Here is a 26,979-nt window from a genome sequence, read left to right as displayed (position 1 = left end):
ATAAATTCCTGCATGTAAATAACTTAGCAGCAGAAGCATTGTTGAGGCAAGCTTCTAGTTTACTATATTTACCCTTGATTGAGGGTATTCCAGGAGCAAAATTTCATTTCAATGAGTACCTCATGGATGTAATTAGTTGTATGTGTAATGAGCTTTAGAAAGGTCAGAAAGTTTTTTCCCATTAAGTGGACCACTGAAACATGGAGAATTTTAACCCCAATTGGCCAATGGAGGACATTGATATTAATATAGTAATGGCATGACACATTATTGAATGTTCTTATCAACCTAGAGCCACTGTTTATTAACATGTTTTCTGGGAACCTACATATATTTTAGAACTTGAAAAAAATAAGTTGTTGATGAATTAATGAGTGGCCATTAACTTGTATTAATTATATGGGTTCCCTTAATATGATTTATTGATAAGCATGGCAAGCTGCCATAGATTTAGTGACCCCACATTCTTCTCATGGATTCACAGATTAGTTGACCTTGTACCAACAAACATACTATTAGGTAGTTCTAACGTCCATGGAAATGTGTAAATTATCAATTCCAGGACAGAAACGAGCTTTTGATATCTAAAGATTCCTGTTCCTCTCCATGGAAAAAATACTTTAGCCATTATATTTATATTTCTCATGTGTTTTCCCTTTCATCTTCTAATTATATATGTATAGACATATATTTAAACTAATTACTTGCTTAATGCCTCACTCAATAGATCATGAACTTTAAGAGAGAAGGTAACATCATGCATTTATTCACAGTTGTGTTCCAGTGCCTGAGATATGACGGGCAGTCCATACATATTTATTGAAAGAATATAACTAAAATAAATATTAATCAATTGTCTCTCTCATTTGTGTATGTTGTAAAAAGATTCCTCTATGTAAATGTAGGTGCTGGCCATGGGGAGAAATTTTAACTACAGTTTTCTTACTTTTCTGTACTTCTGAGCACACAAGTAACATTAATGTAATAACTACAGATCACTATTAAAATGATTCAAATAAATACAAAATTGTAAGTAGCAAACTAGAAGAAAATAGAAGTTTTTATCAGAGAAGTAGTAAAAAAGTACTGTATGAGGTACTCTAGTATACTGAATAAACATGAAAAAGCTCCGCTTTATACCCTGTGATATTATATGACAAGATGCATATATTGTGATATTGTGCCACCTTGACTTTTGGTGAACTCTGCCTTAGAAAACATTGAATCGAAACTTCTATTGCAGCTTCATTTTGAAGAGCTCCAGAAAGTCATGTTTTGGTAACATTTGAGCATATGGTAGGCAAGAAAAATGTCCTGAACTACCAGGCTCTTTTCTAGGCCAACTCTGTCACTTTTCTCCTCTTCTATATGTCAGAAGAAAACCACAATACAGTTCCAAAGGTCTATGTCTCTGTTCTTATGCCAGTACCATGCTGTTTTAATTACTATAGCCTCACAATATCCTTAAATAAAAAAAAAGAAAGAAAGAAAACCACAGTACAGTTGATGAATCCATCCAAAAGAAAAACTCCTAAAAGGAAAAACAATACCATTTATAACCTACATCCTACCTGCAACCTACAGCGCATCCGTTTCTCCATGCTTAATTCTTAGCAACACTACTATCAGTTACTGAATGCTTGATGTGTAGCACACCTGTATCATGCCCTCTTTAGGTATTGAGCTAAACTCAAAATGTCCCTAAGAGGCAGTGTTATGGCCTTCACTTTATAGGAGATTTTTAGAGAAGTTGAGTCATTAGCTCAGCTAGTAAATGCTGGAGGCAGAATTCAAGCCCAGGTCCCTTGGATACCTGGTGCACAGTCTTGGTGATTTGGGTGAGATGTACTTGCCTACTGGCCAAGGCTTAGGAAGGGTATGGCTGGAAGAGTGATGTTTTACATTCTCATTTTCCTTGATAAATCCTCCATAGAGGGGAAGCTTCATGGTGACAGATAGCATAAAGATGTTACAGGTGAAGGTTTTTAAACAGTGAGACTGCAGGATATAGGGTAAAAAACCTTGGCTCTCAGTTAAGTAAGCTCCAAATTTAGATGTAGTTCCATCAACTTTTATTTTTTAATGGCTTTCCTGGGGCATGATTTACATACCATAAAATTCACCCATTGTAAGTGTATTATTTGATGATTCTGCACAGATTTAGAGAGTAATGGAACCATTACCACATGTGGATGTTCAAAAGGCCAATTGCATTCTTCTGCTTCCTCAGCCCACTGTACTGGGGTGAAGGTGAATCCTCAAAATAGTACTTTAATCTCTACCTCTTAAACCAGTGAAGGAATAATTTTAATATATGCTCTTTTCTTATCCATTTTATTCTTCTGTTGTCAGGTAAAAATTCTAAATCTGTTCTTAGCTTTTTAACATTTCAGGTTTCAATATATTGTTTATTTGCAGGTAGAATGGGGGTAAAATGGGAAAGGATGAAATTATATGTTTAGGAAAGTAAGGACCAATATGGTTGGAGATAATAAATAAATAAAGTCTTTATCAAGTCACAAAGTTCTATAATTTAGCTTCCCTTTTATAATTCTGATTATATGTATACATGCTGTTAAATGGATAGGAAAATATATTTTTAAAATTTTACAATTATAGGTTTTTAAAGTGGCAGCCAATATATTCTTCACACAACATCCTAAATTCTTTGGACAATGCAATGTGATATAATAACATCATTACCCTCCTTAAAACTCTTCAATGGTTTTCTTTTGCTCTTTGGAGACGAGGCCAACATTTTCAACATTTAGAACCTCAAAAACCTGACCTCACCTGCTTCCAATCTCCTCTCTGCTCCTCCACTGATCAGTAAATTATCATATTTAGTTCTGTCTCTCTGACCAGAATGAAAGCTCTGGAAGAGCTGAGACAGTATCTGTTTTACCTCCAACACTACAGTACTCACCCTTCAGCCAGAGACCATCAGGAACAGATGGGAAGTCAGACAAAGCCAGTCTTATTAGGCTCATTGCAACAAGGGAGACAACAACCATGTGAAACTAATTAGTGGACAATTGCCAATTAAATCAGTGCTATAAAGAAAAAGAAATGGCTGTATGTGAAACAGGAGTCTGGAAGCTTCTCTAGAGAAGTGTCTCTTGAGCTGAGAGGTAAGAAAGTTAAATGAGGGAAGGGTCTGAAGGGCCAAGGGAAAAGCCCTGGGACTGGAGGTAGGGTGGTACAGTGGGGAGTTCATTAAGGGGACTTGATATAAGAATTGGGCTTCTGTTAGATGAGGTTCAGAGAAATGTGATTTTGCTCTGGATTGAGTACTATGGATTGAATTTTGTTGTTGGGTGCTGGAAAGCAAGGTAAATTCTGTAACTGAATATCTCAATAGTTTTTATTAAGAAGATAAGAAGGACAATGTCAGATTAAAGCTGTCATTGGTAAAAAGAGTAGCAGTCACTCATGTTAGCTGGGAAGGAGGCAAGCGTGGTCGTTTTTATGGTTTGGGCTGTGCTCTTATTCTGTCTGTAATCAGACATGATTATAGAATGGTTTTATTTTTGTCTCACTCCATCATGATCATACAGTGGGCTTGTGCAATGGAGCTATTCTGTGAAATTGCCTGTTTTTTGGGCAAACACTGTGAGTCAGCTGTTAGAGCCAGGCCAGCTCAACTGACAACAATCAAAGGCTACTTTTTTTATTCTCACTAATAACTAATCCTGTGACTTGGGTGTAGAAGTCACTCAACAAATAATTGATGAAAAAGTGAATGAATAAATTTAGCCACTCTGAGCTTCAGCTGCCTCGTGTTTGGGGGATAATATTTCACTTGCTCCAAATAGACCAGAGAATGACTTTAGACCCCTGCCAACATGAGACTTGTTCACAGGGTTATTTAGGTTTATGATGAAAGCTTGGATTGCAACAGAAGGCAAAGATGTGGAGAGATGTAGACTCTTTTGGATATATTTTATTGTTAAAGTAAATAAAACTGTATAGTGGATTAGGATCAAAGTAATGCCAGCGAGAGGGAGGTGTTCTGGCTTGGGTAACTCAGGAGATGTAGTTTCATTCACTGGCTTGATGAATGGTACATTTACTGACTTCATTCATGTCATAAAACTGCTAAATACTGGAGCTAAAACTCACATCATCTATGTGAGCAGATCTTCTTCCGTTTGCTGTCAACCTTTGTGTTATGAAATGAAGTACATGGGAGGACATGGAGCTGGGAGCATACGAGATCAATCATTTTAAAGCTGACTCTCTCAGCTGAACAAGAAGGATGTTTTCTGGTAGTGGAAGTGGAGGTAGAATGTTGCAGACAGGAGAATGAGGTTGAGGAAATGTGATTATATGTATGAAAATCATCTATTTTCCTTGAATTTTATTAGAACTGGGTCTCTATTTTCATTTTTTATTAATAGATCACCCATCCATCCATCTACTTGACCATTGTCTTCATTCAAAAACACTTTCAGAGAGTGATTAATTCCCACATCCTTTGCTAGAAGCTGAAGATAAATTAACAATGAGTAATTGTTATACAATGCAAAATATGCTTGTCCAAGAGCCAAGAAACCTGGTTTTAGTCCCAGTTCTGTTTCTATATTTATGAACATTACTTTAAATAATTTATTCCTTTTTATGTCTTTGTTATCTTTTCTGCAATATGGAAATAAAAAAAATACATATTCTGATTACCTGATAGGTACCAACCTTTTCAGGAAAACAAAAACAAAAAAGGTGCCCCTAAAACTGATGTGCAGCATTAGAGAGGCAGTAGAAGAGATAATATGAGTTTCAATTTCTTGTAAAATGAGGATAATATTACTTCATTCCTAAGGTTTTTAGGGTTAATAAATGATATAAGATATGTAAAGCTACATTAAATACTAAGTATCCCAAGTGATAAATACTATTCATACTAAATATTAAAATACTAAAAACTGAAGTATTCATTTATTATTGAAGAAAGTCAGATTTTAGCACTTTTGATACAGTAGGCAAAAACAATAGTTTTGCTTTGGAAAACAGAAGTCTGTCCCTTAGTCTAAGACTCCTAGGGTTAAGAAAAATTATAATAATAATAATTCCCACTTTCACTAAATATTCTCTTTCCTGTGAAAAACTTCAGGATATGGTAGGGTACCTTCTGTATACCCTGCTTTATTCATTGTACCTACAGTAATTCTTTTTGCTTTTTTAATGATTTGAATTCTGTTTATGTTCTCTATCTTTTTCCTTCTGTTTTTTTCTTTTTTCTTTTTTTTTCCTTGATGTCTTCTGTCTATCTGGCTCCTGAGAGAGGTGTCTCATGACAGCAGCCTCTAAGAAAGTGCTGCTTTTCAGCCCAGCATCCAGACCCTGGTGTCCTGCAGTTGCACAAAACCCTCCTGTGTCATTTGCTACTTCTTTCTAAACAATGTTCCAGGCAGAGGTGACAAATAGAGCCTCCCCCTGTCCTGCAGCTTGGTGGTGTAGTTCATCACTTGGGTCCCAAACTAGTATGTTTTGGCCCCAAATACACAGTGCAATTTCTATAATGACCCATCTAACTTCCTGTTCCTTTCTTCTCTTATCCCAGGCACAAAATAACTCTTTTGGGGACCAGTAAGTGGTCACTGGTTTCATATGACCAGTAGTTTTTAAATCCAATTAGGTTCCTACCTATTACTGCACATTTATCAACCTATTTTAGAGGTTTCTTTTTTCCTTGACTACATATATTTATTTTCTCATAAATTAAAAAAATATAGGTCAAAATGTCTTCTATTGCTGATACAATGGTAAAAATGCCTTGGGCATGAAGCTATGAAAACCTGTGTTAAAATATGGTCTTTCTTACATACTAGTTAAATCATCTCACTAAAACACTTAAAAGTCTCCAAACCTTAGTTTCCTGTAGTTTCCTGTACATTGGACATAACTCCTCCCTGGATTTTTCAGAAAAGATGTCCTCAAAAAATAATGCACAGTGCCTCACAAAGTTCCCGACTTAGAGAATGAATGTGATGAACGTGTTTGCCACAGGTTGACTAAAAATGGAAAGGAAAGGCTTCCCATGAGAAATGTTGGCAAATGTTATTACTAGAGTCCCTGAGCTGTAGTATACTTGATTACCTGAGGCTTTTGGAGGTGGAAGGTTATGTTCTCCATCACAATGGTGCATGTTATGTTTGGAAGTTTATTGGATTCTGCTATATCTGCAATTTATTTCTGAGAAGAGTTTGTATGAGGCATTCTATATTAATGTAAATAGTATTGAATTTTTCCTTCAATTCCTCTAGGTCCTGTTTTATTATTGCCCTACTTATTTATTTTCAGATCATCATGTGAACCATGATGAAAGTAAAAACCATTCATTGAAAACAGAGAATGCAGATGTTTGGGGAGTGGGTTGTTGTCTCAAGGCAAATAATTAATTTACTTATTTTGATGGTAAACATCTATTTTTTAAAGTATTTTACCTTGGGAGTGACGTTTTTGTGTTTTTTTTTTCTTTAGAAATGTTGATAACCTTACTGTATGAATTGATATGATCTGATTCATTTTTGTAATCCTTGCTTTGGCCAGAGGAAAGAAAATGGTGGCAAAGGCCATTTGCTAAATGTTATTAAACCAAATCTGATCACTATAAAGTGAAGATAAATATAAAAGATTGAATTGCAGCACATTCTCAGCATCTTTTAATATTTTAGTTGAAAAAAATAAATTCAGCTATGAAAAGTGCCAGATACAGAGCCTGATAACATAGCCAAAATTCCTGTGGTCTTAAATTAATGTAGTACCATCTTGATTCAAATAATTTGGTCACAGATAAATTTATTAACAAGCTGATAGAATGGTTGCTTTTAGCAGGAAGGAACTCATTTCTACTTGGAGAGCTAGAGGACTTTCAGGCTCTTTCTATAATCTCCGCTGTCAAAAATGTATGTTCTCTATAGAGATTATATTTACCTACCATTCGATCCAGCAATCCCATTATTGGGCATCCACCCAGAAGAACAAAAGTCATTCTATAAAAAGACACCTGCACCCGAATGTTTATGGCAGCACAATTCACAGTTGCAAAGATGTGGAAACAACCCAAATGCCCGTCAATTCATGAATGGATTAATAAAATGTGGTATATGTATACCATGGAGTATTACTCAGCTATAAGAAATAAAGGTGATATGGCATCTCTTTTGTTCTCCTGGAGAGAGTTGGAACCCATTCTATTAAGTGAAGTATCCCAAGAATGGAAAAATAAGCACCACATGTACTCACCAGCAAATTGGTTTCCCTGATCATCAGCTAAGTGCACATTTGGGAATAACACCAATTGGGTATCAGACAGAGGTGGGGGGTGGGGGGAGGGGATGGGTGTATACCTACATGATGAGCGTGATGTGCACTGTCTGGGGAATGGACACGCTTGAAGCTCAGACTCAGGGGGATGGGGGAGGCATGGGCAATATATATAACCTGAACTTTTGTACCCCCATAATAAGCTGAAATTAAAAAAAAAAAAAGAAAAAGAAAGAAAATTCTTGTCCAGATTTAGTGGAGAAGCCAGCAAACTTTTTCTGCAGTGGGCTCCATGGTAAATATTTTAGACTTTGTGGTCATACAGTCACCGTCTGTGTGTTACAATGACTATGTAACACCGTCATTGTAGGATAAATGCAACCACGGACAAAAAGTAAATGAGGGGGTGTGGCTTTGTTCTAATAAAATCTATTTACAAAAGAGGCACTGTGTCAATATATCCCATAGACTGTATTTTGTTGACCCCTGTTCTAGGGATAGAAAGGGAAAGGCACTTATTCAGTTTCACTATATGATTGACATATGACAGGCGAGCCATAGTCAAAATTCCAGAGTTCAGAAGTCTTTCTTCAATGCTGTTCTAGGGGCCTGAATATGAAGTCTTTGGACTGTGCCTTATACTCTGTCCAGTTCTCCAACTTCCTGGCACCTGGCACATCAACAATGTTTACTGTCCTATTTTTTTTAACATGTTAAACTCATAACTAAACAATTTAAGAGTTAATATCTGTTAATATTTAAGTCGGTGCTGTTGTACTAATTTCTTAGTCACTTAGTCATTAATTTATTAGTTCCTTCAACAATCAGGTATCATATACCTTTTAACTCTGGGAACAATACTCTTAACTAATATTAATGTTAAATATTATAAAAACTATTATATTAAAGTAACACCACTATGGCATGTAAACCCAAAACACTTATACCCCTAAATCAATCAAAATTTTTTAAAAAAGCTGATAAAGTAAGCCATTATTAGGACTTGGAGAAGTCATTTCCAATGTTGGAAATATAGCAAAAAGTTAAAGAGCATGATGTTTGGCATTGCCTGTACCTAGATTCAATTCCTCTCTCTGCCGTTTGCTAGAAATAACACCTTGACCAAGTCATTCCACCTCTGTAAATCTTAGTTACTCCATCTGTAAAAGAGAGACAATGATGGTGCCTTCCTCATTAGATTGTTGTGATTACTAAAGAAAATCATTCTTGGAAAGCATTCAGCACAGTGCCTAGTAAGGGCTCTGCATATATCACCCATTATTATTCCCAGTGGCATATCATTAAAGTACCAATTGGGTTGTTCTTGGTATGTACATGCTTTCAAGAATATAATAGTTGAAATTATAGAGTTTTTTCTTCTTTTTCTTATGGATGGGCCATATGTAAAAACAATATCTCTTCTAGGAAAATGTCAGCTCATCGTCAATTAATTAAAAATTTTTGATAATGTAGCCAAATATTGTAATAGAATTTTATTACAGTTGAACGAAAAGTATTGATAGGCCAAATAAGTAAGTCAAATGATATCAGTAGTCTTTAACTTAAAGGATTGATTATTTTGAGGCAGAATAGCTTTTGTCCATCCTGATATTGTTTGTTTCCTGTGCATTTTAAGCATTTAATAATACAGGATATTCAAATTTTAATGTAAGCTATAACATTTCATTCACCATTTAAAGTAGATTTTTCTTCATTTTCAAACTTCATTGCCTCCAAAAAGCCTAAGAATATTTTTTTCCTCTTCTTGTTCAGACAATAGCTTAAAAGAATGACTCTTTGGATTTTATTTCCAAACTTCTGAGTATACTATATACATGCCCAAATCCATATATACATACAAGAGTGATATGTATACAAGTAAGTATGTACTTAATCTCCTAAATTAGAAGTTGTATATGTATGATGTGTGCATGCATATATATTTTCATGTTTTATATATGCAAGTGCAACATCGTAAGGGGAGTGAAGGAAGGAAAGAAAAATTGCAACTGAAAGATACTTTTTGTTGGGCTAGGAGTGGGAAAAAGTCTATAAATATCCTTCCTGTACTAGCACCCATATAATCAGCTTTATATTCTTGCATTATAAAATTCTGCTTTCTATCATGGCATTGCCTTTTTTTCTTACTGTGTCTATTCCTTTCTCTCCATTGGTCTCATATACATTAGGAATAATGTAGGAACCTTACTAGAGTGTTTATCATGTAAAACTGTCAGTTGCCCATTTATTGTTAACTAGTTCTTCAGAGTGTCTGTTCAGTCTCTAAGATCAGAAATCAATGCATATATTGTCTTATTATTGAGTATTTCTCTTGGTATATCAGTTGAATACCAGGTAAAATTTATTGTATTTAGGATAAATAATCATAGTGATAAGAAGAAAACCCAATAAGAAACTAAATAAAATGAGAACCAAATATAACAATGAAATCATGATAGAGTTGCCAAGAAAACAAGCTATAAACATTCAAATGTGGAAACTTCAAGCAAAAACTAAGACTACGTTATAAGAAACACAAAGGCATAGGATGGCAATATTGTATAAGATACACAGAAGGATTGAATAAAATAAAAATAATCTTTCTGAGAAAAGAATGAGTAAGGCAGGCAAAAATGGGAAAGTAATATAATTCTAAGTACTGTCGATCAAAGGATTGTTTCAAGAAGGTGGAAAGACTGAGTGCTTCTGTGATCAGTAAAGGTAGAAAGCACTAAACATATTCATGCCAAATAAGAATGGAGCTGCTTGCTCAGAATATGTGCAAGCCTTTCCAACGTCAAAAGAGTTAAATCTAAAGGGAGCATGCTAGGCATCAACTATTGATAAAAACCTCTTCTCAGTATGCCTATCATTTTACAATAAAAGCTTGAATCTCCTACGCTGTGAGCTGTCCACAAACTTTGGGATTTTCCAAAATATATAATATTGACACTTGCAAACCACAGAATTAAATCATTGATCAGTTTCATAGTCATACTCTGAATGTTTATTATTCAGACATAAAAAGTAAAATCTCCAACCCATAATAGCTATTAATTATCATCAAATAACTTATGATGTATTATTTAAAAAATAAGAGTAGCACACACATAGTTGATAGTTTAGAGATGGTTACTTCCTTTCCTAAAATGGGGTGGAAAGCTTTTAAAAAATGTCTCATTACCTTTAAGAGTGCATTTCTCAGGTACATAATTTACCTGGTTCATTTCAGACATCTTTCTCTCACACAACTTACATAAGGAAGTGTGTCTATAGGACCAGAGAGTCTTGGATTTTGAGATGCGAGAGAACAGAGAGAAAGACCAAGCCAGACAATCTGAAATAGGAAAGACCTTATTGGTGGAGGTTGATCCAATCAACATCATGAAGAGTTGGGAAAGGCTTGGACTTACAGGGAATTGAGAAAGCTGGTTTGGGGAAGGAGTTTGGAGAATGAATATTTACAGAGAACCTGTGCTACAGATAATTGGGAAAGAGAGAGAAATGGGTAAAGGAGTATATCTAGGCCATATAAACCATGACATCCTATGAGAAACAAGAGTAAAAACAAAACTTGCTTTAAAATATTTTAATGTGATATTACATAAGAACTAAACCACAGAGATTCCATGTTTATTAGGGTTTAAATATTTTTTAAAGAAGAGAATGCATTGCAGTTGTATAATTTACCAGAGATTATGCAATATATGCTTGCAATTCTTTTTTCTAATCTACGTTTAAGGGGAACCAAGGTAGAAAGCAACAGAAAAAATATATTGTATAGGATATGCACTTATAAATGACATCCAAAATGACCTTAAGAAATTCAAATGGTGAGAATATTTAAGGTTTATCTGGAATTTTCACTTAGTTAGATCAAATCCTCAGTAACCTATTTGATTTAAAATTATTCCGTGCCCCAAAACTGAGATTCTGCACTGGCATCATTTCCCTTCATGGACAATGAACAGAGTGATTTCTCAGGGAATTTTTTCCTTTGGGAACTGTATTGGTTTGCTGGGCTGCCAAACTATCAGAGACTGGGTGGCTTAAATAACAATTTTTTTTCACAGTTCTGCAGGTTTGGTTTCTTCTAAGACTTCTCTCTTTGGTCTACTTGCTGTGTCCTCACTTGGTCTTCCTTCTGTGTGCACACATCTCTGATGTCTATTTCTCCTAATTTTCTCTTCCTATAAGAACACCAGACAGATTGGATTAGGGCCCACTTCCAGTGGCCTCATTTTAATTCACATCTTCAAAGGCCCCCTCTCCAAATACAGCCACATTTGGAAGTCCTGTGGGTTAGAGCTTCAATATGTGGATTTGGGGGGCACTTAATTCAATCCATAGCAAGAACCAAAGACCTATTTGCTTAGAGTGCTTGAGGGTAATCATGAGTTTGGCTGGAGAGACAAAAGGAACTTCAGGCCTTAGCAATTATTTAAGCCAGGATCTCATACTCCATGAACCTCCTCTAGAGTTTAAGGTGAAAAAGCCTCCCCAGAGGGCAGCACCCTGTATTTCCAGCACCTCTCATGTTGCAATTATTTGTCTACTCACCCAGATGCCTTCAGGAAGTTGCTAGTGCTCACTTTGTCTACCAGGTGTATATTTTCATGACAGAACAATTGATAGAAAAACAACACATCCCATCAAGCAGTTAATGAGTACGTGGCTCTTGACAGGATGCAACTGAGTAAAATCTGAGGTGATCCAGTGAAAGCCTTTCTCTCCTGTGGTATATTGTCATGTTTTTCCTCAAGTGGAAATTGAACTCAGGCCTGGAGGACAATTTGTATAGGAAGAGTCTGTATGATTAAATGAAATTAAATATTTCCACATGAAGGAAGGATTCAGGTGGCATTAATTTTGTTATTTTCCAACCTCTGCCTTTTAAATTATAGGGTGTATATTTTAATTTTGTGTTTTGTTTTTCTACGATTGAATAACTACTTGTCTTCTTAAAGAAACCAGAACATCAATGGATAAGTTCTGCAATACTTCCTGCAAAAGAACGGATACTATTCTCTATATGATGTATTTACAAATTTCCATTTATACTTGGTATAGTTTTTTTTCCCCCCAGAAACCCATGTTATGCTTTTTTACTTTTAAGGATTCAACAAAAACTGGGATTGTACATTTCCATTGGTCATCCACGCTTCAGTTTGCTTCTCAGGAATGGAAAATTTCTGCCCCCAAACACATGCGGTCATAGCTTTCCTTCTCTCATCGATTGACCCTGAGCCAAAGGATCCTTTCCAAATTTCTCTCTGATCATTTAGAACAATGCCCTTGACTGTCATGTCCCGTTTTCTAGGTTTGGTATTTATGAAGAAATCAGAAACTATGGATACTTCTCATTGTTCCAGGATGAAACCCAATGGATAATTTTATAAATCATGGCCCTACAAAACCACAGATTCTCCTCCATAAAGGTAGAGTGGCAGTTAGCCTTGGGGCACATCTCTATGTCTGCAACCCTGTTCAGCCACAAGGAGGCTCTTCCAGGTAGAAAGTCCTTGCTTTTCCCTTTGCTGGCCTCAGCCATCTCTGAAAGGCTGAGGTATAAAACAGAGTTTCCTCACCACTTCCCCAGACCTCCATCGTCACTCTTGGCACTTTTGACGCCAGCCTCCTGTTGTGCTTATTCTCCTTCAAGTGAGTTTTGCAAACTCCCGTTACTCATGCCAACTTTCACAAAGGTTGCCATTTACACACACCGTCTATGCTATTCTTTACTCAATCTTATTATAAAATCAAGAAGTTTTAACTTAATGTACTTATTTATGAAGGCAACTTTATGCCACTATCACACATTTAAAAATCTAACCATTTACTGTTAGTGGAAAGCAAATATAAAAATTAACATCCCAGAAAGAGTATTATGGAAATTCTTATAGCTGTGTATCAAGCTCTGGGTTAGTGTCTTGTTATAGCTTCATAACATCTCCTCACTAACTGCTTCAGTTGGCGTTGTTGTGGGCCTGCCAGGTTTTCCAGACACTGAGAATGAGGTGGAGGATAGGACAGACAAGGTCTATGTGCTTGTGTGACTTGGGGTCTATTGAGGGAGAGAAACAAGGGAGAGAAATAAATAAGTGAGTCCAAAAATAAAAAATCAGAAAGTAGTGTCTTTCAATAATAGAGAGGGTGCCTATGGGGCAGTTGTCATTATTATTTGCTTTCTACATTTGAGGAAGGTGAAGATTAGCTACGTTAAGGAATCTGCCAGATGCATAGTAAAAGCAGAGCCAGGTTTCCTCCAATCAGGCTGAGTGTGGACAGGGGCCTCCCACTCACCAGAGGAAATCTCTGTATCATGCTAAACCTCTCTCCACAACTGAATTCTCGTTCTTGTGTTGCTTTCTGGAATATGCCAAAATTACTAAAAGAAGTACCCTTTTCATTCTTTTGTCTTTTCTTCTTCAAACTCTCATTTGTTTGTTTTATTTTCCAGTTAACCAAATTCTATGGACTAAACGTTTTTCCTCCTGAATTCATATGTTGAAATCCTAAGCCCCCTAGTGAGATAGTATTAAGGGGTGGGGTGTTTGAGAGGCAATTAGGTCATGGGGCTGGAGCCCTCACAAATGGGCTTAGTGCACTTACAAAAGAGACCCCAGAGAGCTCCTTTGCCCCTTCACCCACCTTTGAGGATACAAGAAGAGTCGGCAGTCTGAAGTCCAGGAGAAGGTGCTCACCAGAACCCGACCATGCTGGCACCCTGATCATGGATTTCCAGCCTCCAGAACTGTAACAAATAAATTTCTGTTGTTTATAAACCACTCAATCTATGGCATTCTGTTGTAGCAGCCTGAGCTCAGACACCAAGGAAAAGAGCAGTCCTCATAAAGTGATGCATTCCAAAATAGAGATTTTTGTAAAACACGCAAGCAAATAAAGGAACCAAACAATGCAAGAGCTAAGCATTTAAATTATAAGTCATGAAGATTGTGATGCTATAGAATGGCATCCTTTCAACTTCTGTTGTTATTAACTTAGGTAAATAATGGCTACTCTGCATATTGTAAATGATGACATTCTGCAAAATGGCTATTCCACCATTTAAAGATAAGGTTAGGGCTCTTTTTAAGATTATAATGCAATTATTAAACTTGATTATGCTGAAATATTCAAGGTAGCAAATGTGCTTTATCGTTGGAGTGTGGAATTTTTAGGTTTGAGGATAGGGCCCTCTTCTGGTGATTAAAAGTACTTTTTTCCTTAAAGTTTTTTTTTTTATTTCATATTCAAATAGAAATATAATACAAAATTTGTCCTGAGAATTACAAATTTTTTTAAGATTAAAGTTGAGTAGTGTAACATAAATTATTATAATGTGAGAATTTGGTAAGGTAAATTCCACTCTTAAAACCTCCTTAAACTCCTCTCCTATTCTGATGTATGTGAAATTTGAGTGTACTCCCTAACATATTCTGAAAACAGGATAAAGTAAAGAGTGTGTAGAATATCTAATTACAGTGGTTGCTTATATTTCCAGCATTGGTAAAATATGTTTTTAATCCATGAGTAATTTAAAAAATGTTTTAAGGATTCTGCACACTATCAGGAAATGGTTGTTCAATGGCCTGATGTTATTTCCTATGAAAATCAGTGTGGATCATTTTTTTTTTTTTCAAATCATTTTTCCATCAAAGGAATTGCATTCAGAATACATAAAAACTCCCAAGACTCAATAAATATGGGGAAAATATCTCAATAGACAATTCACCAAAGAAGATACATGAATGGCAAAAAAAGTATACAAAGCCTTTAGATCATTTTTATTTCTCATTCTAGCCTCTCATTCTCTCTTCAAATGGTTTAAACTAAATACGCATAGAGGCAGTATGCAGTTTCTTCCCAGGCTCCTCTCCTTTGCCCAGGGCTTTGCCTGGAGCCCTTTCCATTAAATGACATGCTGAGGAGGCTTTCATGGCAGTTTCATAATCAAAATAACATTTCCATGCTTTTACTAGCATCAAATAGATACCAAGATTGAAAATGTGAAGAAACCAAATTTCAGTTCTGGGCTCCCATTCAAAGCAATTTCCTTTAATCCAAACACAAACTGAATCTGATGTTCATTTTCACAAGTAATTGTTGAAAAGCCAAATTTGGGCGGGTTGCCTTGGACATCATATTTATTTAATTAGAAGGAATAACACAAGGCTACTGTACAATAATTCTACCTCACCCTGGACTCTATTTTTAAAAAGCAAGCACAAATATCATGTCTTTTTTTGTGCATAAAAGCAGCGATCCACACTGAGAGAAAGTAAATATTTTTATTCATGCTGTTTTTAGGAAACTGTATATACAAAACTTTTTAAGTTTTGAAGATGTGAACTAACTCGGAGAGGGCGATCCAGTTCTTTACAGACATCTCATAGTCTTAAACATCCATCCCTATGTGACCCACTTGCTGTGCCTAATAATAATAACACAGACGTTTAGGTTTTTAAAAGAAGTACTTTTTGTGAAGCCAAGTGCTGAAAAGGTGATCACGTCGCCCACTGGCTTTAGAATGTCCGTGCAGCTAGTGCCATCTGGTGGTGCTTATGCAGGAGACAGGAACAGAACAAGGTTTCTAATGTCCAACATGGAGCCTGTCTCTTCCAATAGAGTTAAATGGTCAGGTGAGATGAAATATTGCAACTGTAATTTACGTACTTTTCAAATAAAAGTTTAAAAGATACTATAATTCTCAAAGTAAATGGAAATGTATGGGGAGGAGCTCAACTAATGGTAAATTAACTGTAGTTATATTGTATTAAAGAACTAAAACATCAGTATTTGTGTGTAGGGATTTTTCTCTAGGTCCGCTGTGAATTCCTTGAGGGTAGAAGATGTCATGGACCCCTTTGGATCTGAGATGTCTGGTGGTGTGCCTGGCACAGAGTAAATGTTTATAGAATGCACACGTCACGTTCCATCTGGCAATCAAGGCTATAGTTTCATGAGGTTAGGAGCTGGGGATGAGACTTCTTTGTATTCCTCATAATTCATAGCAGAGGGCTCAGAGTAACTGATTGGCACATTAATGATTAATCTCTGATGGATGCACTGAAACTTGAGCACTACATACTTTGACATTTAGCTAAGGATTAATTTATCCTTGAAGTAAGAAAGTCTTTAATCCCAACTTTTTTTCATTCTCATATTTCTCATAAAAATTTCAACTCCTTGTTATATTCTTGATTGCTTAAGCATCCCTAATAACATTGTTCTTGAATCAATATGAAATTTATCTGTGAAAAATAATATGGCTATTTATTATATTTCTTCTTCAGCTCTAAAATTTTGAAATGTCCAATGTGCTTTATTTGCAAAAAGGTGAACATCTCCTGGTTGAAATTGAATTGACAAGGCCTACTATTGACTTCTGAGACCTGCTTTTAATTTTCTTTTGGGAAATCTATCAAGTGACCTGTCTTCAAATCCATAGATTTTAATTTATTTTTTATTCATTTGCTCCCAGCTGGAGCAAGAGACGTATAATCTGAAGGAAGTTTCCCATGGCACAGTTGATGGGTGAGTTCCTCCCTATCTTATGCAGTGGATCATTTATTCTCAAATTAAATATAAAAATGAATAGGTTAGAGAGTTGTGTAGGAGACTGTTGCCCAGCTGAGGGGATTGGCAGCTTCCTTCTGACCATCTGTGTCTTGCTCTACAGCCGCGATACTGCTCCATAGGAATGTCCCTGCATTATTCTCCGTTCTCCATCACATTAAAAGAAGTATCTTTCAGAGTCTTTATGGCTTCTCCGGTTTACCTCTGGTTATTTACAGATTCTGTGGGAGGCGGATGCTATAAACTCTCAAAGTCCTGCCTTTGACAATTTTGACTTGCATTTCTTCTGTAAATGCTTTGGAATATCAGACGCTGCAAAGATACAGGATCCAAGTGGCTTAAGTTTCTGACACCTACGAATATATCACCTCATTGGAGCACAGTATCTTGGAATCTAATTTGCTGAGGCCTCACAGTTGTACAGAGAATAGTTCTCTTAAAGAATGAGTGATTCTGTTATCCTGTGATTCCATGATCCTAAGTGAAGTATCTCGAGAATGGAAAAACAAAAAACCACATGCATTCTCTAATAAGTTGGACCTAACTGATGGGCACACAAGTACACAGAGGAAAGTAAAAGTCATTGGAAATCAAGCAGAGGGGAGGAGAAGGGGGGAAAACCCACCTAACCGGTACAATAACACTATTTGGGTGATGGGCACATTTATAGCCCTGACTCAAGCCATGTGTCAAAAAAATATGTGCACTCCCTTATTATTTTGAAATAAAGATAAATAAATGATTTAAAAATGCGTGATTCCAAGGGCTAACGGTAGTGTCATAAGTCATGTTAATGGTTAAGTTTGCAGTTGCTGGGATCAGAATTTCCAGGTTCAGAGTCCAATGCCGCCACTCTCTAGCTTGGGAAAGCTGCTTAGCTGCCCCGCAACTCGTTTCATGGTAATAGTAAAAATGTTTACCTTCTACAGTTCTTATTCCCTTAGAACAGAACTTGGCATTAGTAGGCATTCAGGAAATGTTCTTAGTTCTCACTCATATGTGGGGGCTAAATGTTAAAACAATTGATCTCATGGAGACAGAGAGTAGAATGATGGTTACCAGAGGCTGGGAAGGGCAGCAGAGAGAGGGGAATAAAGTGGGGTTGGATATTGGGTGCAAAAATATAGTTATATAGATAGAATGAACACTATCTGATAGCACAATGAAGTGATTATAGTCAACAGTAGATTATAGTATACTTTAAAATACCTAAAAGGATGAGATTGGAATGTTCCTAACATAAAGAAATGATAAATGCCTGAGGTGCTGGATAGCCCAGTTACCCTGATTTGATTACTATACATGGTATGCCTGTATCAAAACCTCACATGTACCCTATAAGTTTGTACAACTATTATGTACCCATAATAACTGAAAGTGTAAAAAATTAATTGAAAAAAGAAAGGTACTTAGTGTCATGTATATTATTAGTAGCATTAGTATTTATATATTATTAGTGGTTATAAAAAGCTTTCTTCTTTAGAATTTTGTGGTCATGATTGGTTTGACCCATACTGAGTGCCCAGTAAAATGATTTCTTCTCCTACGTCACCCCCTGGCACTAAGGAGTCTATCACTGAGCTCGTTCTGTCCCCAAGAGCGCTGGCTGTCACTGGAGTGGAAGAAAGACTGAGGCAGAGGCCATGGGATTGCTAAGAGAACTGTCCATGTAAAACACCCCTTGAGATTTCTGAGAAATTGTGGAGGGCTGAAACTGCATGAGGTTTGAGGTCCTATAATGGCAAGTGAGGGCTCCAGCTACAGAAATATTGCTTACATGTGTTAGATAGTTATACCTTCCATTTATAATGTGCTTACTCCACGCTGTGCTCATACTAAATTATTTATGGCACTATCTTATTTAATAGACATAGTATCTGTGCATAGTGACAATTATTATTTCTGTTTTATTGTTGAGGCTAGGGGCTCAATGTGTTTATATACATTGCCCATATTTTCATCACAAATATTAAGGATAATATTCAAATACAAGCTTACCTATTTCTTGAACCTACAAAATACTGGAAAAATAATTGCCTTGGTCATGAGGTACTATGATATAGTGAAGAGAACTAGGCGGGTATAACAAGAGCAAATACTTATTCAGATGTGCTCCAGATGCTTTTGTCAGTGTTACTCATTTAATGCTTATAGGGAAGCAGTATTATTATCCTGATTGTACAGAGTGAGGAATCTGAAGCTCAGAGGTGTGAAATGGTTTACCCCGGGCCTCTGACTAGTGAGTGAGTGGTGGATCTGAGATCTTAACCCAGTCTGGTTCAACCATCTACGTAACAGTGACGGCCACACCAGGGAACTGGGTTTCAGTCTCAGCAGAGTCACATTCCAGGGCAGATACTGAACAACTCAGTCAACAAATCCATGTCTTGGTTTCCTCATTCGTAAATTAGTGATCCTACTTATTCCATCCTTTTTAGAAGCTTTCTATTTAATGTAAAACACATGCTTACAAATGCTTTGTAAGTTGATAAAGCACTATACAAATATAACCATTTATTACTATAATTATTCAATCCTGTGCAGTGTGAAAACCAATGCAATATTCATAAAATAAACATGTTATCGAATAAACCTATTAATTACCTTTTTTCTATAATCTTTCACTAAATAAATCAGCAAACAAACAAATAAATAAAATAAGGTCCTCTTCTTTGTTTTACATTTTGATAAGGCAAAGGACATATGACTAATTTAGTCTCCTTGAAATTAATGGGGAAAATTCTTACTAATATGTGAGATGCTTCAGAAAGATATAGAAGTTTATCTTTACAGGCTTTTAAAACAATCAAGATACAACTAGTTTTTGTAGAGGAAGTTACCACAGTTTTGGTGCTCTTTATTTTTCTTTCTAATGCAGACCAAGTTGTTTCTTGTCACTTTTTGGTGGAATCAAATCCTCTCTGGGCACTTAAGGACTGGATCTGATAACAGCTGGTGCAGCTTCTCCTCTGGATTGTAGTATATGTGGCAGTTAATTTGTAAAGTTAAGAAAAAAAGGAAGAAAGAAATACAATGATGCATTGGAGTTAATATTAGATTTACAAAACCCGTTCTCTGTTCTAGTTTTGCCCTAAGTACATTGATGTAATTCCCCTCGACAGATGGAGAAATATTAATGGAGATGTAGGAAATTGTCTAATGTTTGTTGTTATGGTCAAGTGAGTTAGTGTGTAGCTGGAGCACAGGGGCGAGAGTATCTTATTCCCAATTCAGTGAATGCTGATAAGGCCTTTGTATGTGATGTACCTTAACTGCTTGTGGCCCTGAGCTCAGGGGTCAAACCCAAGGCTTTGATTCCCTTTTTCTTGCGCTTAGAATATTTCTGTTATCAGCTCTCTGTCCTAATAACCCCTCATTCCTTCATTGATTATATGTTTATTAAACCTAGTAAACATTTTTTGGGTGATGGTAATGGGAAATATAGCATGTTCTTTAGCCTTGTGGAAGGCAGGAAGGAAAGAGTAAGGAAAAGAAAGGAGCAGAAACTTAAATTTTAATGAATACCTGTAGCAGATGGTGACTTGCATTGCTTAATACATGAACACTTTTTATCCTTGTAAGAACTAATGAGGTAAATGTCTTAATCCTTTCATTCAGATGTGGGAATTAGTATGATTAAGTTTGATTTTTAGCTTGAGACTCATAGTCACTTGATCATTTACTACTGTCTTTGCTATCTTAGCTCTCAGCATGTCACGCCTTGACTTCCAGAGAAGTTTAGTCTGGGCACTGTTGGTTAACAAGTTATAGAAACCCAATTCTAGCTCATTTAAGTAAAAAACAAAAGGACATTATTGTTTATTCCAGCAAGAAAATCCAGTGGTACAGCTGGCCTTGGAAGTTCCTGTGGCTCTCCTGAAATCAACCTCGAAGCTTTGCTTTTTTGGTTTGGCCCCATTCTATCCTGCGGATGGGTACCCCCATGTGATAAGTGGAAGAAGAATGTGGTTGCAGGCAGTTCTAGGATTATGTCATGTCGATTTAGCAAGCCAAGAAGAAAATGGGAGCCCCAGAAAAATTTGGTACCTCTGCTTACAAGAGGAATTTCTATAGCCTCCCTTTTGAACTCAGCCATCACATGTAACTTATTGGCCAAAGAAGTAAAGCGGATCTACTCTGGGTAGCAGATTTAAGAATCAGCATGTGGTTCCCCATGCTCTTTTCTTCCCTCATCAGGCAGGGATCAGGGGAGCGTATGCCAGATGGAACCTCTGCCATCAGGGTCCCTGAGTGAACTTGATGAGCAGACTAGGACTCATAGATGACTTGGGCTGGATGGAAATATGAGGGAAAACTGTATTTTGTTATTTTAAGCTTCTAAGATTTTCTGATCGGTTGTTACCACATTACGTAGCCTGTCCTGGCAGGTAGACCAGGGAAAGATACTGGCTCGGCTCAAGTATTATACCAGTGATGTACTACAAGTAACCAGGCTGAGTCTGGTTACTATTAATAACTCTCTGGCCAGACTTAGGATACTGTGATGGGCATGCTCTTCCCGGAACATTGATTTGGGGGAAGGACAGTCTACTAAGAAAATGATGGTAAACGAATAAATTTCTACCAAAATTATAAACCCTGCCTATGCTAATTTTCACTGGGTATCTTTTCTTTATGGGTTTTAATTTTTTTTAAATCTTTACATTTTTATTTTAGAAAAAGTAGCCACCCTCATAACCTCACTCTAATTAAGAAGCTATGTTTATTATCTTTATAGTTATCACCCTCTATTACAGTGTAAATTGTTCACTGGTGTAGAACAGTGACTATCACATAGCAAGCACTCAATTCATTTGTTGAATTAAACAACTCTTTAGACACCAACAAAGGCTGTGAGTGGGACAAGGTTACTTTTATTTCATAGAAACAGGAAAAATCACTAAGGAAGTAAGAGGCAGTGCCCAGAGTCAAATTCAAGTCACTTTATAGCACTCTGGAAAATCTATACATTCCTATAAGACATATCTTCTAAAGATCTAGTTCAAGTATATCATTCCTAATTTGTGGGTATAAGTGAGTCTAACAGTTGCATAGGTCAATCTGAAGCGTGTCACTAACCTGGTGACTGACTATGCCACGAGGGCCACAGCCAGTGAATAAGGTCAGCAGTTACTCTTGGGGGACTCTAGCACACTAAGGCAATAGCCAATATCCAAACATGACTCTGCCTCAACTGGGCATCTTTTCTTATCAGAGTTTGTAATTATGTGTTTAAATTTGGTATTATTGGAGTAATATCTACTTCCTCCACCAGAAGGGTAGGGAAGGTATAAGCTCCAGGAGGGCAGGTATGCAATTACATGCCAGTGTTTAGCACAGCACCTAAAACAGAATCATTATCTAATGTTGAATGAATAAACACATTAAAAAATGATCAATTCATGGTGGAGGGGAAAATGCAGATTTTTTTTTTTTTTAGATTTTAAAGTAAAAGATCTGTTATAGTTTCAACCGTGTGTGAAGTATTACAATGGGAAAGCAAGTGAGTCAGTTAAATCAGCAACTTGGGAGTCAAATAGTCTTGGGAACAAATCTTGGCTCAGCCTTCTGCAAGGACCATGTGCAAATTAACCATTTAAAGCCTCAGCTTCTTACCTGTAATATTAGGATAATAAAAGTTTATTCATAAGGTTGAAGTAAATGACAAAGAAAATATAGACCACTTAGTATGAAACACAGAGAGTGTACTTAGCTTCCCCATGCTGGCATAAATAAGAAAGTATTTAATTCTAATTGGAAAAATCAGGCTCCATTGAGGAGAAAGTGTTTCAGTTGGAGTTTGACAAACTAGAGTGGAAGCAGTAGAGGAGAGTACAGTCCAGTAGGAAGAACTAATTTGCACATCTGTAAGGTGGCATCAATAAACATTTCTTGACTGGGGTGATATTTAGTTATTTGGTAAGGTTTGAGCTCTGGGTTGGAAGTAGTGAGATTAGAAAGGCTTATACAGCAAGCAAAGAGGTGTGACATCATATATTCAGGCTGAGTATCCCTGATTTGAAATGCCTGGGACCAGAAGTAACATGAATGTTTTAAAAATAATTTTGTCCATGAAATAAAGTTTGTGTTGTGAATACTAATGTGAGGAATTTTTCTCTTGTGACATCATGCTGTTGCTCAAAAAGTTTCAGATATTGGAGCATTTTGGATTTTGGATTAGGGATGGTCAACGTGTGTGTGTGTGTGTGTGTGTGTGTCTGTGTGTGTGTGTGTATCTCCCTTGGACACTGGCTTGATTTACGTGCTGACAGAAATAGCTTTCCAAGTTCCAAGGCTAGAGATATAACCTTTATTCTTAGGTAGCTGTTGTTGGTTATATGAGATATTTTCTGATAGAAGCTAGAATAGTGACTCTCAATCCTGCTCTCAAATATCTCAATCTGGAGAGATAATAAATAAATAAGCAAACATCCAGCCTGGGTACAACAGCTATACCGATTGGGTCAAATTCTCTGGAGGTACCTGCTAGTATGGCTATAATAAAATGACTGATCAGATCATAATATATGTTGGCAAAAATGGAGAGAAATTAGAATCCTCCTACACTGCTGCTGGGAAGGTAAAATGCAGACATTTTGGAAGCAGTTTGACAGTTACTTAAAAGGTCAACCATAGAATTACCATATAACCCAGAGATTCCAATCTTAACTATATGTCTAACAGAAGTAAAATACATATGACCACAATAAAACCTGCACATGAATGGTCAGGGTGGCATTATTCATAATAGTCAAAAGTAGAAACAACCCAAATGTCCATCAACTGGTGAATGGGTAAATAAATGTGGTATATCCATACCATGGAGTGTTGTTTGCAATAAAAAGCAATGAAATACTGATTCATGCTGCAACATGGATTAAAATTGTGCTAAGTAACAGAAGCTAGACACAAAATGTGACATTTTTAGTGATTCTATCATGTGAAATCTACAGCATAGGTAAATTCATAGAAGGAGAAAGTATGTTAGCGTTTTCTTACATCTGGGAAAAGAGAGGATTGGAGATAATAGCTAATGGGTATGTTTTTTTTTTTTCAGTGATGAAAATGTTCTAAAATTGATTGTGGTGATGGCTACACAGGCCTTTATGCTAAAATCTATTGAATTGGACACTTTAAATGGGTGAATTGTGTGGGATATGACTTATAGCTCAATAAAGCTATTACAAAAATCATCTCTGGGGACGGGGTTTTAGTAATTCTGATACACAGTAAAAGTTAAAATCTAATAATCAAGATGGACCAAACTAACAATCTCCACTGCTGTACATGCGATTTAAACCTACTATTATCTGTGAGAGATGGGTGGGGAAGGGAATAGTCAGTAACATATTTTCATAGTTCAGGAACAATTTTATTCCTGCTTTACAACAGATAATTTAGTTAAAAAATGTGGAAGCAAGAAATGACACTTGGTCATGAAGGTTTTAAAAATATTAAATCAATGTCAACTCAACATTGAATCACAGACAATGTGATTAAATTTACTCTCATAAAGAGTAGAAAGAAACTAAATTTAGGACATAATCATGATAAGATAAACGAAAATACTTACTGTTCAAAGTATCCAGGAATTGTACTCTTTGATGATAAATTATACATTTCTACTTGACCCAGTTGGATTTTCATCAGATTATTCCAAGGGAAAATGTATCTTTGGGGATAAAATGTTTGGCTTCATGGTTACACTCTTGAGGTTTTTGACATTTACTTGTAATATTTCTTTTATTCTAGATCAAAAATACACCATTATGACTAGTTTCAAGAAGACACACTTGTGCAAATGTTTCTATGTTTGGCAAGTTGACATCTTATCATAGAATATGAATTCAAAGACTTCCATAAAATTATCCTTATAACTCATTGTTTTTATTTAAAATAGAAACTTCTTTTTCAAAATCACAAAATGTTTTCTCTAGGTTTAAGAATACTTTTCCTGAGCATAAAAGTTTTTGTTTTTTCATTTGAAAGTTTTTTATTTTGCTGTTACACATATAGCAGGGAACAGAATGTTAGAGTCATAGTATGCCTTTATATATATATATTTGATTATATAGATGTTTCTACAAAACTTATTATGAAAAAGAGAAACCTCTTCCACAAATTCTTCCACTTAAAGTTACTAGAGATTTTTTTTTTTTTTTTTTTGGTCAAATAATATGGTTATGCTGCTATTTTCTGATTTTTCAGTTTTAAACATCATCTGTTGATTTACTACAATAGAAGACAGGGATTAAGCTGTCTTTACTCCTTCAATATGAACATTTATAATATTCTCATCTTTCTAATTTAATTATATAATTGTTTTGGGTAAATAAGTAAATCTTCAGTGTTTATATTAAAATGGCTTTAAACACTAGCACCAGAAGATCCATGTTATTATGCTTACATTTCCTTTCTTTCACATCCTGTTCTTATTTTATCCCGGAAATGATGTCTCCTTTGTGGTTTGCTTTAGTTCTATATTTTTTTATTACAAATTTGTTCCTAAACTCTCTCCCAGTTTTGTAACAATCCTTTCAATGTAATCAAACACTTCAGATATTTTATCAGTTTCAACATTTTTTCCTTTTTTATTTCAAAATATTAAGGAGGTATACATGTTTTTGTTACATGGGTACATGAATGTAATGCTTAAGTTGGGGTGATTAGTTTGCCCATCACCATAAGAATGTTTATTGTACCCGACAGGTAAATTTTTACCACTCACCCTCTGCCACCCTCCCCATTCTTGGTTTCCAATGACCTTTAAATCTCTTTGTGCCATATGTGCCCATCGTTTAGCTCCCAATTATTAGCGAATACATGTGGTGTTTGTTTCACACAGGATAATGGTCTCAAGTTCCATCCAAGTTGTTGCAAAAGATATTATTTCCATTCCTTTGTATAGCTGAGTAGTACTCCACACACACAATTTTCTTTATCCACTCATGCCACATCTTTGCATTGTGAATTGTGCTGCAATAAACATTTGAGTGCAGGTGCCTTTTGGATAAAATTACTTATTTTCCTTTGGGCAGATACCCAGTAGTAGGATTGATAGATTGAATGGTAAGTCTAAATTTATTTCTTTGAGGACTCTTCATAGTGTTTTCCATAAAGCTGTACTAATTTGCAGTTCCACCAACAGTGTGGTGGAACTTTTCTCTTTGCATCTATGCCAGCATCTATTGTTTTTTGACTTTTTAATGATGATCATTTTGAAAATGGTAAGGTGGTATTTCATTGTGGTTTTCATTTGCATTTCCCTGATGATTAGTGATGTTGAGCATTTTTTCATGTTTATTGGCCATTTGTCTTCTTTTGAAAAACTTCTGTTCGTGTCTTTTGCCCACTTTTTAATGTTCTTTTTTTTCTTGCTGAATTGAGTTCTTTGTAGATTCTGGATATTAGTCTTTTGTTGGATATATAGTTTGTGAATATTTTCTCCTATTCTGTAGGTTGTCTATTTACTATGTTGATTATTTCCTTTGATGTGAAGAAACTTTTTAATTTAATTAAGTTCAATTTATTTATTTTTTGTTATTGCCACATTTGCCTTTAGGGTCTTAGTCATAAATTTGTTGCCTAAGCCAATGTCTAGAAGAGTTTTTCCTACATTTTCTTCTAGAGTTTTTATGGTTTTATTTAAGGTTTCTACCCCTCTTGAATTAATTTTTGCATGTGGTAAGAAATAGGGGTCCTATTCATTCTTCTGCCTGTGGCTATCCAGTTTTTCCAATATCATTTATTGAATAGAGCTTCCTTTCCACAGTGTATGCTGCTGTCTGCTGTGTCAAAGATCAGTTGGTTGTATATAGATGGTTTTATTTCTGGAATCTCAATTCTGTTCTATTGGTCTATTTCTCTACTTTTATATCAGCACTATTCTGTTGTGGTGACTATAGCCTTGTAGTATAATGTGAAGTAAGGTAATGTTATGTCTCCAGATGTGTTCTTTTTGCTTAACATTGCTTTGGCTATTAGGGCTCATTTTTGGTTTCAAATTATTTTTTCTAGAACTGTGAAATATGGCATTGGCATTTTGCTAGGGATTGCATGGAATCTTTAAATCACTTTGGGTAGTGTGGACATTTTAATGATGTTGATTTACCAATACATGAGTATGGGATTTTT

At 35.8% G+C, this 26,979-nt stretch overlaps 1 protein-coding gene and 1 non-coding gene across 3 annotated transcripts in view; one reads left to right on the top strand and one right to left on the bottom strand.

Moving 5' to 3' along the window:
• Positions 1–26,979, top strand: part of KCNIP4 (potassium voltage-gated channel interacting protein 4) — a 1,084,926-nt gene that overhangs the window by 131,641 nt on the left and 926,306 nt on the right. The window lies entirely within an intron of this gene.
• Positions 21,912–22,040, bottom strand: LOC123637626. The gene has a single exon (XR_006734980.1). It is a non-coding gene; the product is annotated as a small nucleolar RNA SNORA3/SNORA45 family (small nucleolar RNA).

Source organism: Lemur catta, chromosome 4, assembly GCF_020740605.2.
Source record: "Lemur catta isolate mLemCat1 chromosome 4, mLemCat1.pri, whole genome shotgun sequence".
Classification (NCBI taxonomy): domain Eukaryota; kingdom Metazoa; phylum Chordata; class Mammalia; order Primates; family Lemuridae; genus Lemur; species Lemur catta.
This window is presented reverse-complemented; position numbering and strand designations above follow the sequence as displayed.